The 17,058-nt window shown below is 36.4% G+C and overlaps 1 long non-coding RNA gene across 1 annotated transcript in view; it reads left to right on the forward strand.

Annotated features, from left to right (window-relative positions):
• Positions 1 to 209: 209 nt before the first annotated feature.
• LOC133660541 (uncharacterized) overlaps positions 210 to 17,058 on the forward strand; it is a 26,946-nt gene continuing 10,097 nt past the window's right edge. Inside the window, exons 1-3 of the long non-coding RNA XR_009827828.1 lie at positions 210 to 1,899; positions 2,202 to 2,297; positions 14,599 to 14,760. This is a non-coding gene — a long non-coding RNA (uncharacterized LOC133660541). The remainder of the gene's footprint in view (positions 1,900 to 2,201; positions 2,298 to 14,598; positions 14,761 to 17,058) is intronic.

The following is a 17,058-nucleotide window of genomic DNA, read 5'->3' on the forward strand; positions in this document are numbered from 1 at the left end:
ATGAGAGCAGAGTGTGTGTGTGTGTGTGTGTGTGTGTGTGTGTGTGTGTGTGTGTGTGTGTGTGTGTGTGTGTGTGTGTGTGTGTGTGTGTGTGTGTGTGTGTGTGTGTGTGTGTGTGTGTGTGTGTGTGTGTGTGTGTGTGTGTGTGTGTGTGTGTGTGTGTGTGTGTGTGTGTGTGTGTGTGTGTGTGTGTGTGTGTGCCTTTAAAAGGCGGTGCATGTTGACGAGTGATGTCAGCGAGAGCTCAGAGCAGCATTAGCTCAGCTGTGTTTGTTAGCTTAGCAGTGGCCATTTGCTGGCATATCTTCTTGACAACAAACGGGGTATTGTTTGGATTGAAAACTTGTCACTTCAATCATTGATTTGTTGTTCCCTCTTAGTAGTAGTAGTAAGGAGTATGTGTACTTCCTGTACGTGTTGTTTGCTGTGGGATGTTTAAGTTCATTTTAGTGTGGTGCTGCTTGTTGCTGGCTTTTGTAAAACCTTACTTCCTGTTTGGAACATGTGCTTCTGACGCTGTCTTGCTGACATACAGCTGCATCAAAAGTGGCGTGCTGGGTTACATCAAACAATAATAATAACAATAATAGATTTTATTTGTAAAAGCACTTTACATTGAGCAAACAACCTCAAAGTGCATTTAAAAAACAAAACCGCTAGAACCACAAATAGCTGCCCCCAACAAGTAAAATAAATAGTAAAAAAAATCAAAACTACAACAGCCTAATAGCTAGAACTAGCACACATATATCTAAAAAACATGTTTTTTTTTTTTAAAAAGAGGGTTTTTTAAGCCTTTTTTAAAAGCATCCACAGTCTGTGGTGCCCTCAGGTGGTCAGGGAGAGTGTTCCACAGACTGGGAGCGGCGGAGCAGAAAGCGCGGTCTCCCATAGCTCGGAGCTTTGTCCTCGGAGGTTAGCCTGTCCGGAGCGCAGGTGTGGCGTGGGTAACAGCGTCGTGACTTACATAAAAGTAATGAGAGTACTCGTTACTAGCAGAAGTATTATCATCCAACTTTGTGTTTCTTAGCACACGAGATTGGCAATAAAAGTTGAAAAGAGCGCCGTGCTTTGAGCGACTTCTTCATTGCCCCGCCTCCACGCCACCGACCGACCCCCCCTCGCCCCTCCCCATGACACGCCTCCCCCATTTTGTTGCAAAACCCCCGACGAGGGAGGACAATGTGGGGTTTGATTTGAGTAAAAAGGTAAGTTATGTGAAGGTCAGATGGACAGGATGGACGTCACTTTGAGTTGAGGTCACTCGCTGGCTCAGCGCTCTATTAGCTGAAAGTGGGGGTGTGTCCCGCATCCCGTCTAAGCAGCAGGTTTGAGGGAGACTAGTACGATCAATAAGCTGCTGTCTAAATGTTAACTCAAGTGTTGGCTCAGTATTCATGTTTCATCTTCTGGGGACATTTTGTGGATTTGTAAAGTTCCATCATTTAATCCTGACTTTCACGTGCGAAAGATGCTTAGGAACTTTGATGCACCACAATAACATCAGACTGGTGTTGTCCCCATACCAATATTTTAGTACCGGTACCAAAATGTATTTCCATACTTTTCCATACTTTTCTAAATAAAGGGGACCACAAAAAAATGTCATTATTGTCTTTATTGTAACAAAAAGTCTTAGTGTACATGAAACATATGTTTATTATTGTCATTTAGTCCTTAAATAAAATAGTGAACATACTAGACAACTTGTCTTTTAGTAGTTATAAGAATTCTCCATGTTTATCTACGTTTTCAGATACTTTATTTTGAAGCGTTTCTTGACAGTGCCACTTCCGCTTCCTTCCTGTAGGTGTCATTTCCGCTTCCCTTTTGACGTGTGTTAATGTGTGCTAACTTGTTTCTCTGCTACGTTTAATCGGTGCTCTAGTCTTTGACGATGTGAGTATGTTGATTATTACAAGACTCATTTAGTTTGTTATCACTGTGTTTGTGTAACATTTAGTGGTGTTTTTATTCATATTATTGGTGCTGTGTTGTCAAAAAGCTACGAGCTAACATCAAGGATAGCATCGCTGCTGCTAATGTGGCTAGCTCACATTATCAATCCAATCCACTTTATTTATAAAGCACATTTAAACTACAAGAATGTTTCCAAAGTGCTGCACATATAGGCATAATATATATATTGTTGTTTAGTTGGATGACATAAATGTTGGTGGGTGTTTGCTTGTGGTTTACAGATATTAAATGAAGCTGACCTAAAGAAATTCAAGTTGGAAATGACCCCAACCTGGTCAATATCGGAGAATACCACTCGCAGAGTTTAATTCTCAACAGTAAGTAAACAAACAAAGACTCCCAATTAGTCGTATGCAGTAACATATTGTGTCATTTATACACCTATTATTTTGTACACATTATGAGGGACAAACTGTAAAAATGGATTATTAATCTACTTGTTCATTTACTGTTCATATCTGCTTATTTTCTGTTTTAACATGTTCTATCTACACTTCTGTTTAAATGTAATAATCACTTTTTCTTCTCTTCTTTGATACTTGACATTAGTTTTGGATGATACCACACATTTAGGTATGGATGTGATACCAAGTAGTTACATATTCAAAGTCCTCATGTGTCCAGGGACATATTTACTGACTTTATAAACATAATTTGAATTTTTAAAAAAGGAAAAAAGATTTTGTGATGATAAAAAATATCGATGTAATCATAGTAGTATCGACTAGATACGCTCTTGTACTTGGTATCATTACAGTGGATGTCAGGTGTAGATCCACCCATGGCATTTGTTTACATTGTGACGCCGGTGAGCTACTGTATCCTCCTACGGTGTGTAGTGAAGCATGTTTAGCTATTCCTCGTCCTCCAGTGATAATGATACTTGTAAGAAACTTACTTTATTTGTCGCCATGCTAGCTAGCTAGCAGCTCTTCCTGAGGGTGTTTCAGTGTTATAACTTCTACTACTTTTTACACCAAAATGCGTCCATTCTCCCTTTTCTGTCTACACACTGAGTCTGCTTGTAAGTACTCTGTGTGTGTGCGCTGCCCAACATGCTCCTCTGCTTTTCTGTCTACACACTGTGTCTGCTTGTAAGTACTCTGTGTGTGTGCGCTGCCCAACATGCTCCTCTGCTGGTAAAAGCAGCAATGTCACCACGCGATGACACGTCGTCATGCTGGTAAAAAAAAAAAATTATGGTGCCGGTCCTTTTCAAACAGAGTATAGTACCATTTTTGATTGGTTAGTACCGCGATACGATACTAGTACCGCTATATTTTACAGCCCTAAATCAGACATGTTTTGTCTAAAAGTTTCAGTTTTCTAATCCATGTGAGAGCTGCTTTTGGGAGGATTATCTGATGTGGACTCTGCATGCTCTATTGATGCATCTTTGCATTTTCATGTTTTTGTAGGGTTTATACAGTATTTCCATCTTTTGTCACAATAAAGTCACATTAGTTTATATTTCCATCTTTTGTCACAATAAAGTCACATTAGTTTATATTTCTATCTTTTGTCACAATTTAGTCACAATAGTTTATATTTCTATCTTTTGTCACAATAAAGTCACATTAGTTTATATTTCTATCTTTTGTCACAATAAAGTCACATTAGTTTATATTTCCATCTTTTGTCACAATAAAGTCACATTAGTTTATATTTCCATCTTTTGTCACAATAAAGTCACATTAGTTTATATTTCTATCTTTTGTCACAATTTAGTCACAATAGTTTATATTTCTATCTTTTGTCACAATAAAGTCACATTAGTTTATATTTCTATCTTTTGTCACAATAAAGTCACATTAGTTTATATTTCCATCTTTTGTCACAATAAAGTCACATTAGTTTATATTTCCATCTTTTGTCACAATAAAGTCACATTAGTTTATATTTCTATCTTTTGTCACAATAAAGTCACATTAGTTTATATTTCTATCTTTTGTCACAATAAAGTCACATTAGTTTGGCCTGTGAGGCTCAACTTAAAATATGTCCTTTTAACGGAGCTGTGCTCTTATTTTGCTGTGTAAGATACAGCAAAACAAGTAGTATAGTATACAGTATTAGTATTAGTATACAGTATTTCGTATTACAGTATTAGTATTAGTATACAGTATTTCGTATTACAGTATTAGTATTAGTATACACTATTAGTATACAGTATTAGTTTACAGTATTAGTATACAGTATTAGTAAACAGTATTTACTATTAGTATAGTATTAGTATACAGTATTAGTATAGTATACAGTATTTAGTATTAGTATTAGTATAGTATACAGTATTAGTATTAAGAAGTGTAAGAACTTCTGTATACTAAGTCTTAGCATCTTTTCATTCTTCTTATTCAGAGTTTGCCTATTCAACTTATTCCACTATACAACCAGGTAAGTTATTTCTACTTATTCCACTATAAAATCACGTGATTTATTTCTACTTATTCCACTATAAAATCACGTAAGTTATTTCTACTTATTCCACTATAAAATCACGCAATTTATTTCTACTTATTCCACTATAAAATCACATAAGTTATTTCTACTTATTCTACTATAAAATCACGTAAGTTATTTTTACTTATTCCACTATAAAATCACGTGATTTATTTCTACTTATTCCACTATAAAATCACATAAGTTATTTCTACTTATTCCACTATACAATCGCGTGATTTATTTCTACTTATTCCACTATAAAATCACATAAGTTATTTCTACTTATTCCACTATACAATCACGTGATTTATTTCTACTTATTCCACTATAAAATCACGTAAGTTATTTCTACTTATTCCACTATAAAATCACGTAAGTTATTTCTACTTATTCCACTATAAAATTACGTAAATTATTTCTACATATTCCACTATAAAACCACGTGATTTATTTCTACTTATTCCACTATAAAATCACGTAAGTTATTTGTACTTATTCCACTATAAAATCACGTAAGTTATTTGTACTTATTCCACTATAAAATCACGTAAGTTATTTCTACTTATTCCACTATAAAATCACGTAAGTTATTTGTACATATTCCACTATAAAATCACATAAGTTATTTCCACTTATTCCACTATAAAATCACGTAAGTTATTTCTACTTATTCCACTATAAAATCACGTGATTTATTTCTACTTATTCCACTATAAAATCACGTAAGTTATTTCTACTTATTCCACTATAAAATCACGTGATTTATTTCTACTTATTCCACTATAAAATCACGTAAGTTATTTCTACTTATTCCACTATAAAATCACGTGATTTATTTCTACTTATTCCACTATAAAATCACGTAAGTTATTTCTACTTATTCCACTATAAAATCACATAAGTTATTTCTACTTATTCCACTATAAAATTACGTAAATTATTTCTACATATTCCACTATAAAATCACGTGATTTATTTCTACTTATTCCACTATAAAATCACGTAAGTTATTTATACTTATTCTACTATAAAATCACGTAAGTTATTTCTACTTATTCCACTATAAAATCACGTAAGTTATTTCTACTTATTCCACTATAAAATCACGTAAGTTATTTCTACTTATTCCACTATAAAATCACATGATTTATTTCTACTTATTCCACTATAAAATCACATAAGTCATTTCTACTTATTCCACTATAAAATCACTTGAGTTATTTCTACTTATTCCACTATAAAATAACTTGAGTTATTTCTAAACAACAACAACATGACAGTAGGACTTTAGTAGTGGAGATGATAAACAACAACAACATAACAGTAGGACTTTAGTAGTGGAAATGATAAACAACAACATGACAGTAGGACTTTAGTAGTGGAGATGATAAACAACAACAACATGACAGTAGGACTTTAGTAGTGGAGATGATAAACAACAACAACATGACAGTAGGACTTTAGTAGTGGAAATGATAAACAACAACATGACAGTAGGACTTTAGTAGTGGAGATGATAAACAACAACAACATGACAGTAGGACTTTAGTAGTGGAGATGATAAACAACAACAACATGACAGTAGGACTTTAGTAGTGGAGATGATAAACAACAACGACATGACAGTAGGACTTTAGTAGTGGAGATGATAAACAACAACAACATGACAGTAGGACTTTAGTAGTGGAGATGATAAACAACAACAACATGACAGTAGGACTTTAGTAGCGGAGATGATAAACAACAACATGACAGTAGGACTTTAGTAGTGGAGATGATAAACAACAACAACATGACAGTAGGACTTTAGTAGTGGAGATGATAAACAACAACAACATGACAGTTGGACTTTAGTAGTGGAGATGATAAACAACAACGACATGACAGTAGGACTTTAGTAGTGGAGATGATAAACAACAACAACATGACAGTAGGACTTTAGTAGTGGAGATGATAAACAACAACAACATGACAGTAGGACTTTAGTAGTGGAGATGATAAACAACAACATGACAGTAGGACTTTAGTAGTGGAGATGATAAACAACAACAACATGACAGTAGGACTTTAGTAGTGGAGATGATAAACAACAACAACATGACAGTAGGACTTTAGTAGTGGAGAAGATAAACAACAACAACATGACAGTAGGACTTTAGTAGTGGAAATGATAAACAACAACAACATGACAGTAGGACTTTAGTAGTGGAGATGATAAACAACAACAACATGACAGTAGGACTTTAGTAGTGGAGATGATAAACAACAACAACATGACAGTAGGACTTCAGTAGTGGAGATGATAAACAACAACGACATGACAGTAGGACTTTAGTAGTGGAGATGATAAACAACAACAACATGACAGTATGACTTTAGTAGTGGAGATGATAAACAACAACAACATGACAGTAGGACTTTAGTAGTGGAGATGATAAACAACAACATGACAGTAGGACTTTAGTAGTGGAGATGATAACAACAACATGACAGTAGGACTTTAGTAGTGGAGATGATAAACAACAACAACATGACAGTTGGACTTTAGTAGTGGAGATAATAAACAACAACGACATGACAGTAGGACTTTAGTAGTGGAGATGATAAACAACAACAACATGACAGTAGGACTTTAGTAGTGGAGATGATAAACAACAACATGACAGTAGGACTTTAGTAGTGGAGATGATAAACAACAACAACATGACAGTAGGACTTTAGTAGTGGAGATGATAAACAACAACAACATGACAGTTGGACTTTAGTAGTGGAGATGATAAACAACAACGACATGACAGTAGGACTTTAGTAGTGGAGATGATAAACAACAACAACATGACAGTAGGACTTTAGTAGTGGAGATGATAAACAACAACAACATGACAGTAGGACTTTAGTAGTGGAGATGATAAACAACAACATGACAGTAGGACTTTAGTAGTGGAGATGATAAACAACAACAACATGACAGTAGGACTTTAGTAGTGGAGATGATAAACAACAACAACATGACAGTAGGACTTTAGTAGTGGAGATGATAAACAACAACAACATGACAGTAGGACTTTAGTAGTGGAAATGATAAACAACAACATGACAGTAGGACTTTAGTAGTGGAGATGATAAACAACAACAACATGACAGTAGGACTTTAGTAGTGGAGATGATAAACAACAACAACATGACAGTAGGACTTTAGTAGTGGAGATGATAAACAACAATGACATGACAGTAGGACTTTAGTAGTGGAGATGATAAACAACAACAACATGACAGTAGGACTTTAGTAGTGGAGATGATAAACATCAACAACATGACAGTAGGACTTTAGTAGTGGAGATGATAAACAACAACATGACAGTAGGACTTTAGTAGTGGAGATGATAAACAACAACAACATGACAGTAGGACTTTAGTAGTGGAGATGATAAACAACAACAACATGACAGTTGGACTTTAGTAGTGGAGATGATAAACAACAACGACATGACAGTAGGACTTTAGTAGTGGAGATGATAAACAACAACAACATGACAGTAGGACTTTTGTAGTGGAGATGATAAACAACAACATGACAGTAGGACTTTAGTAGTGGAGATGATAAACAACAACAACATGACAGTAGGACTTTAGTAGTGGAGATGATAAACAACAACAACATGACAGTTGGACTTTAGTAGTGGAGATGATAAACAACAACAACATGACAGTAGGACTTTAGTAGTGGAGATGATAAACAACAACAACATGACAGTAGGACTTTAGTAGTGGAGATGATAAACAACAACAACATGACAGTTGGACTTTAGTAGTGGAGATGATAAACAACAACAACATGACAGTTGGACTTTAGTAGTGGAGATGATAAACAACAACAACATGACAGTTGGACTTTAGTAGTGGAGATGATAAACAACAACAACATGACAGTAGGACTTTAGTAGTGGAGATGATAAACAACAACAACATGACAGTTGGACTTTAGTAGTGGAGATGATAAACAACAACAACATGACAGTAGGACTTTAGTAGTGGAGATGATAAACAACAACAACATGACAGTAGGACTTTAGTAGTGGAGATGATAAACAACAACAACATGACAGTTGGACTTTAGTAGTGGAGATGATAAACAACAACAACATGACAGTAGGACTTTAGTAGTGGAGATGATAAACAACAACAACATGACAGTTGGACTTTAGTAGTGGAGATGATAAACATCAACAACATGGCAGTAGGACTTTAGTAGTGGAGATGATAAACAACAACAACATGACAGTTGGACTTTAGTAGTGGAGATGATAAACAACAACAACATGACAGTTGGACTTTAGTAGTGGAGATGATGAACAACAACAACATGACAGTAGGACTTTAGTAGTGGAGATGATGAACAACAACAACATGACAGTAGGACTTTAGTAGTGGAGATGATAAACAACAACAACATGACAGTTGGACTTTAGTAGTGGAGATGATAAACAACAACAACATGACAGTAGGACTTTAGTAGTGGAGATGATAAACAACAACAACGTGACAGTTGGACTTCAGTAGTGGAGATGATAAACAACAACAACATGACAGTAGGACTTTAGTAGTGGAGATGATAAACAACAACAACGTGACAGTAGGACTTTAGTAGTGGAGATGATAAACAACAACAACATGACAGTTGGACTTTAGTAGTGGAGATGATAAACAACAACAACAAAGATGGGGGTGTGACATATGTAGCTGTGTGTGTCCAAAGCTAATATTGTAATGGTGGTGGTGGTCCGTTATAACCCCCCCCCCTCCCCCCCCGCCCCCCCAGCATTGGTAGCTTCCAGAATCAACAGGCTGTGTTCCTGATGGCGCCAAATGAAACATTCATTTTTCCACAACTATCATCTCCGCTAAAGCATTGCGAGGGGAATTGGATCCGTCTCCAAACACACACCCCCACCCCCCTTTCCACTCGGATCTCATCAAGCGCCCCCTCCCCTTTTTGGCTCCCATGGAAATAGCTGTGCAGGAAAATGTCCATCATTCCCCCCCATCTTATAAATGCTTAAAGGGGGTCCGCTCTGCAACAGCATCAATATTGATGTGAGAGAAAGTCACACAGCATTAATATTGATAGTCTTGTGCACCCCCAAAATGCTAATGGATTCACGTCTGGGGGGTTAGGGGGCTGAATGTGGACATGGGGGGGGGGGGGGGGGGGTGAGACCCAACAGCCAAGGGCAAGTGTGGGGGTCACAACATTTGATGAGGCTTTGAACGTCAACATTAGCATTAGCATCTAACATTAGCATCTAACAGGTCTCAATTAGAGAGCCACCGATTATTGGACAGGCTGATAATTGTCATTTTTAGCATCTAACATTAGCATCTAACAGGTCTCAATTAGAGAGCCACCGATTATTGGACAGGCTGATAATTGTCATTTTTACATATTTCAGTATCAGACGTTGCAAAAACTTGCTAACATTCACTTTCACGTCCTGCCAAGTTGCTCGCTGAAAGTTAGCACCCTTACTGTAAATAGTACAGCCTTCAGAGCATGTCAACTAATCTATTCTACAATTAAAGATGTCTTCTGTACATAACCACATTGTGGTTTCATATAAATTAATAATCCCTTGTTTTATTCTAAATGTTCATGTGCATCCATCCATCCATTTTGTACCGCTTGTCCCTTTCGGGGTCGCGGGGGGTGCTGGAGCCTATCTCAGCTGCATTCGGGCGGAAGGCGGGGTACACCCTGGACAACCTCATATAGTGACCATAAAATGCATTGTATTCTATTTTATTATATTCAATTTATTATATGAAATATCCATAACCACGGTGAACTCTCACAGGCACTGATTTTATAGTTCAGCACCTCTCTGTGTGCAATTTTTACTTTCCACCCACAATCTGAATGCTTGTATATATAGTATAATATTTAAACAACACATTCTGAACATTCCTTCTCAGGACTGGACTGTGCACCTTACCTCCTGTTGCACTATTTTTATTTTCTTTCCTTCCTATGTTTTGCATATCTGTAGACTGTCGCACTGATACTGGAGTTGCTTTTAATCTCATTGTACCTGTGTATAGTGACAATAAAAAGGCATTCTATTCATTGTAGTAATGCTGCATGAGGCTGAGCCAATCATAGGCCAGGATACTGAACAGTGTGCTCTGATTGGTTTGCTCTCTTTTAGTGGCCAAACTACTGTAGTATTGATATTTTTACTTCATTCGGCCAATTGTATGCTTAAAGATGCTTAATTTATGATAAAAATATGTAGACATAATATGCAAAAAATATATATTTTTAAAAGACAACTGCATTTGTTTATTTTTTAACAGGAAAAGAAAACTGTAGATATTAGCAATTTGTAGGAATTGTGATTCCTCCAAAAGCATCTAAACTTGCGAATATTCAATTCAGTGTATTATATTAACTCTTTACAAGGTTGTTAGCGACTACCAGCAACCTACTAGCATTAGCAATGTTACCACAAGCAATGTTTTCCGTGAGGAGGGGGGGTGGAATGACGCTTCAACACATCAAACCTTATCAACCATGGCAGAAAGGTGAACATTTAAATCTCAATTGATTGGTTATTGGTATCATTCTTGAGAAGCAGGAAGTTATCTGTATCGGTTTTGGCTTGAACACAAATACACTGTGCACACCTACTTTTTTGCATTAACATTTTTTCTGCTACTTTGCACACATTTGCTCTTTTATTCCACTTTTTATGTGTTTTTTTTTGTACCGTATTCTTCGGTGCTGTTAAAATCCTTTCATTTTCTCAAAAATCAACAGTGCGCCTTATAACCCGTTGCACCTCATGCTTGTATTCATTTTGGTCGTGCTTACCGACCTCGGAGTAATTTTATTTGGTACCTGGTGCAATGACAAGTGCGTCCAGTAGGGGTGTAACGGTACGTGTATTTGTATCGAACCGTTTCGGTACGGGGGTTTCAGTTCGGTTCGGTTCGGAGTTTCCACACGGACATATTAAGTAGCGTAACGCACGTTGTGTAAACAATGCACACACGGCATGCTAGCAGCTAACGGGCTAGGATAGACTGACCATACGTCCTCTTTTCACCGGACATGTCCTCTTTTGCGGAGCTGTCAGGGCGGACTTTCTTAAATGCCTCAAATGTCCGTCATTTTGAGTTAGGGTTGCGTGTATTTTCAATGTACGTTCAGGGTTAAGAAGGGGTTAAAAACAAAACAAACAGCAGCATTGGTGAGGGAGGGGCAGAGACAGAGAGAGAGAGAGAGTTATGATAAACGTGCATGCGTCGCCAGGCTCTGCTTTTTATCCATAGATTTATCACATTTAATGTTTTATTATCTATAGCAGGGGTGTCAAAAGTTTGAGGCCCACAGCTAATGTTTTAAAGGCCCACGGCACATTATAAAAATACTATTAAAATAAACAAAAAAATAACAAAAGTAAAATAAAAAAGCTTAAAGGTTAAATGTAATTTAGAGAAAGTTGCAATGTTGACTAATAAAACAAAGCTGTTTTTTTTCTCTTTCAAACTGTCATTGCTCAAAACATAATATTGAATCAAAATCAATGTTATTATGAATTATTGACTTATCCAAGGTTCCCATTACTTCACATCAAATATTACACTAAGAAAAATATTTTTGGTGGAAGATTTTGCAAATTTGGTAAATAAATAACCCCAAAATGTACATTTTGTTGTTTTCTTACTGTACTGAAAATGAACCGAACCGTGACCTCTAAACCGAGGTATATCGAACCCAAATGTTTGTTTACCGTTACACACCTAGCGTCCAGTGGATGGCAGTCACATATAAGAGATAGATGTGGACTGCAGTGTTGACGCCTGTTCAATAAATGATGCTAGCAAGTCCCTGTAAGCAAGTAACAGCAAAACGTTGTTGTCAACTCCATCCTGCTAAACATAACAACCGCAGCCCTAGGATTTGAAAAATACAGTACATTTACATTTAAAAAAATGACAGATAGAAATAAGTTAATTGGTTGTTGGTGTCATTCTTGAGAAGCAGGAAGTTATCTGTGTCAGTATTGGCTTGAACAAAAAGACCTACTTTTTAGCCTCAAAATGCTACTTGACACTAGGGATGATGTTTGATAAGGAATTATCGAGTTCGAGCCTATTATCGAATCCTCTTATTGAACCGATTCCTTATCGATTCTCTTATGGAGTCCAGATAGGTTGTTGTATATGGAAAAAAACACACAATATTTGGTTTAACAAAAGCTCACTTTTATTATATAATAAAAAAATAAAATCTAATAAATAAATAAATATTGACTGTTACCCACCTAAAAAAAATAAATAAATAAATAATATTGACTGTTGTTACCCAAAGTATATTAAGTGGGATTTTTCAGAGAAACAAATATATACAGTAACACAAAAACAAGCTGTCTCTGTGATCACTATAGGTGTATAAATAATAATATAGTGTTAAATAAAATCAGTCCCTTGGGCACAAAACTGAAAATAATACAGCTCTCCAAAAAGTGCACTTCTGCTGCTATTGGAACATAACTGTTTGTTATGATGCTTTGACATTTTTGCACTTTATTTCTTTATTGAAAGAAAATTCTATGAAGAGAAAAGTTCTTTGCAAATGTGGTTACAATGCTAAAAAAAATGAAAAGTTAAAGCTAAAAAAAGAAATACACTTTATTGAGTTAACATTATTTCTTTATAGGAGGAAAAATGTTATGAGCGAGAGAATATAACAACTACACTACCCAGCATGCAACGGGAGTGACGAGCATGCGCGGTAGCCCCGAAAAGTGTTGCATGTTGCCACGCTGTGAAAGTAAACGTCAAGAACTCAGCCAACACGCCTCGTCTGCATTATTTATAATTAGACAGACAATACATCTACAGTGTGATTTTGTTTTGTTTACAAGGAAAGAAAAACAAAAGTTCAAAAAGGGAGATATGTTGTATATATATGTATGTGCTGCGGTTGTTTTAAGAACGTTGCGACAGCTGCCGTAAAGGAGGTGCGTTGCTAGCCTGGTTGCTATGTTTCCGGTTGGTCGTAAAAGTGTCCGTCATGTGTTTTACCCTGCTAAAATCTCTCAGTAAATTTATTCGATGGACGATAGCTTTTGTTTTGAACTTTATTACACCTTGGAGCGCTTTTTCCCGTCCATTGTTTTCCTGCTTTCGCTATCTGCGCCTAATGACTGAGCTACGTGACGTCAATTCTTGTGATGTCCCACGGAGCATTTCTGGTCGGGACGGGATTCGAATAAAGAATCAACTCTTTTCCTTTACTATAGTGGTCTCGATAACGGGTACCGGTTCTCAAAAAGGGATTTGAGTCCGAGGACTCGGTTCTTTTCTTATCAAACAACCGGGAAAACCGGTTTCGAGTATCATCCCTACTTGACACATATTTGCTCTTTTATTCCACTTTGTTTGTCTTGGTATTTGAACAATGTGCGGCAGGCAAATGTCCCCCCGGCCGTACTTTGGACACCTCTGCTGTAAGTGAACTTTGGTTTGAACGCTTGACATTCGTGGCTCCACCTGGATGTTGCCTTTACGACAGACCATAAATCCTCCGCGTCCTTTGAGCGGCGTAGGAACATGTTGTGTCCCTCCTCACGCCGCAGATACAAGCCAGATGTCGGCGCTGGCGTAAGGCAGAGGATAGATAGCACTCTCAGGCATCAACATCTTCAGAGCACAAACTCATGTTTTATAGCTTTTATGGTCCAAACGTATGTTTCACGTCATGTGACTTCTCATGAAGAGGGATGAGCCTCGTGATATCGTGATATCATGGCGGGCGTCCTGGGCTCGTGCAAACAAATGATGAGCCAGGGCGCCTTTCTGGGTCACTAAGTTAAATATTTCAGATGCTTTATTTTTAGTACGCACACACACACACACACACACACACACACACACACACACACACACACACACACACACTCTCTCACACACTCTCACACACACACACACACTAATGCATGTTCTGACAGCATTTGACCCACCAAGTCTTTTGCTACATGGCCCCAGGGGCCTCATTGAGTGCTGCGTGAAGAAGACAAATAATAACTTCCACAGGATGTGCTTTTGTTGTTTCTCTGCTTAGAAAACATCCCATAATGTGTGATTAACGCATGTTTATTCCTTCTGCTTCAGCCTCACAATGGCTGCAAATCTTCTTTTATTGAGATGCTAAATCAAGATGACGCGTGCAGACTGGACGCCGTTACATCGCCGACCTGCAAAGACGACCCGGGGTTTCCCATGCATGGCCACCCGCCACCATTACATCGCCACAAATACATCCGCCGCTTCCTGGTAGGTGGCGGTAAGTGTCGTATCTCTCCGATTCTTAAAGGGGATCTGCACTTTTTTTGTCATTTTGTCTATCATTCACAATCCTTATATAAGACAAGAACACATCTTTATTACTGCATTCTAACTCATAAATAAACACTACCAAGAGTCAGCTAACAATGGAGGTAATGAGATCTGCTCTATTCCGCCTATAAAGTGCTCTAAAAAGCTCCATTAATGCTTTATATACACACTACAAGTATATATATATAATGTAGTAACAGACACCTTCATAACAATATGTAATATGTACAATATACACACTGCAAGTATATATATAATGTACTAACAGACACCTTCATAACAATATGTAATATGTACAATATACACACTGCAAGTATATATATAATGTAGGTACAGGCACCTTCATAACAATATGTAATATGTACAATATACACACTGCAAGTATATATATATAATGTAGTAACAGACACCTTCATAACAATATGTAATATGTACAATATACACGCTGCAAGTATATATATAATGTAGTAACAGACACCTTCATAACAATATGTAATATGTACAATATACACGCTGCAAGTATATATATAATGTAGTAACAGACACCTTCATAACAATATGTAATATGTACAATATACACACTTAAAGTATATATATAATGTAGTAACAAACACCTTCATAACAATATGTAATATGTACAATATACACACTGCAAGTATATATATAATGTAGTAACAAACACCTTCATAACAATATGTAATATGTACAATATACACGCTGCAAGTATATATATAATGTAGTAACAGACACCTTCATAACAATATGTAATATGTACAATATACACGCTGCAAGTATATATATAATGTAGTAACAGACACCTTCATAACAATATGTAATATGTACAATATACACACTGCAAGTATATATATAATGTAGTAACACACACCTTCATAACAATATGTAATATGTATAATATACACACTGCAAGTATATATATAATGTAGTAACAGACACCTTCATAATAATATTTTGGTCATTTTAAACGTACGCATCTCATCATGGCAGATTTCATTGAAGCCAATAAAAACTACTTTTGTGACAAATGATGATCCAGAACCTTTTATTTTTGAGCGTGACTATAAGGAGAATGAGCTACAAGTTTTAGAATTAAAAGTAGTTCCTCGGGGTTAGCACTTATAATAACAATACCCCTAATACTTTGTTAGTATGCAGGTCACAACATGTAAATAAGTATTGTTGGTGGTATTTGGATGTTTCTTTAGAGGAATTTATGGGTGTCAAGATGGGTACTTGGTTCAAGTTGGGTACTTTGTTTTTACAAGTATCATTTAAGTTGGGTACTTTGTTTTATAAGTATCATTTAAGTTGGGTACTTTGTTGTAGTTGAGTTGAGTACCATTCGTTACATCGTTCTAGTTGAGTGCTAGAATTAAGTAACCAACTTCTAATGGTACTCAAAAATAACAACGTACCATTAGAAGTTGGTTACTTCATTATAGTAGAGTACTTTTTTGTAATTGGGTACTTTGGTCTTGTTGGGCTCTTGGTTCTAGATGAGTACCATCAAGTTGGGTCCTTGGTTCTAGTTGGGTACTTTGGTTTATAAGTACCATTCAAGTTGGATACTTTGCTTTAGTTGATTAACATTCAAATTGGATATTTAGTTTCAGTCGGGTACTTGTTTGGTTTCTTTAGTCTTGTTGGGGTACTTTTTTATATTTGAGTACCATTCAGGTTGGTTACTTCAATCTAGTTGGGTACTTTGGTCTTGTTAGGTACTTCATTCTCGTTTTGTACGTCGTTATAGTTTACTACCATTCAAGTTGTTAACTTTGTTTCAGTTAGTTTCTTTGTTATTGTTGTGTAGCTGGTTGTACTTGAGTACCATTTAAATTCGTTACATCGTTCTAGTTGAGTACTTGTTTCTTGTTGTACGTTGTTATTTTTGAGTACCATTAGAAGTTGGTTACTTCATTCTAGTAGAGTACTTTTTTGTAATTGGGTACTTTGGTCTTGTTGGGCACTTGGTTCTAGATGAGTACCATCAAGTTGGGTCCTTGGTTCTAGTTGGGTACTTTGGTTTATAAGTACCATTCAATTTGGATCATTTGCTTTAGTTAATTAACATTAAATTTGGATACTTTGTTTCAGTCGGGTACTTGTTTGGTTTCTTTAGTCTTGTTGGGGTACTTTTTTATATTTGAGTACCATTCAGGTTGGTTACTTGAATCTAGTTGGGTATTTTGGTCTTGTTAGGTACTTCATTCTCGTTTG

The sequence above is a fragment of the Entelurus aequoreus genome, linkage group LG11 (genome assembly GCF_033978785.1).
Source record: "Entelurus aequoreus isolate RoL-2023_Sb linkage group LG11, RoL_Eaeq_v1.1, whole genome shotgun sequence".
Classification (NCBI taxonomy): domain Eukaryota; kingdom Metazoa; phylum Chordata; class Actinopteri; order Syngnathiformes; family Syngnathidae; genus Entelurus; species Entelurus aequoreus.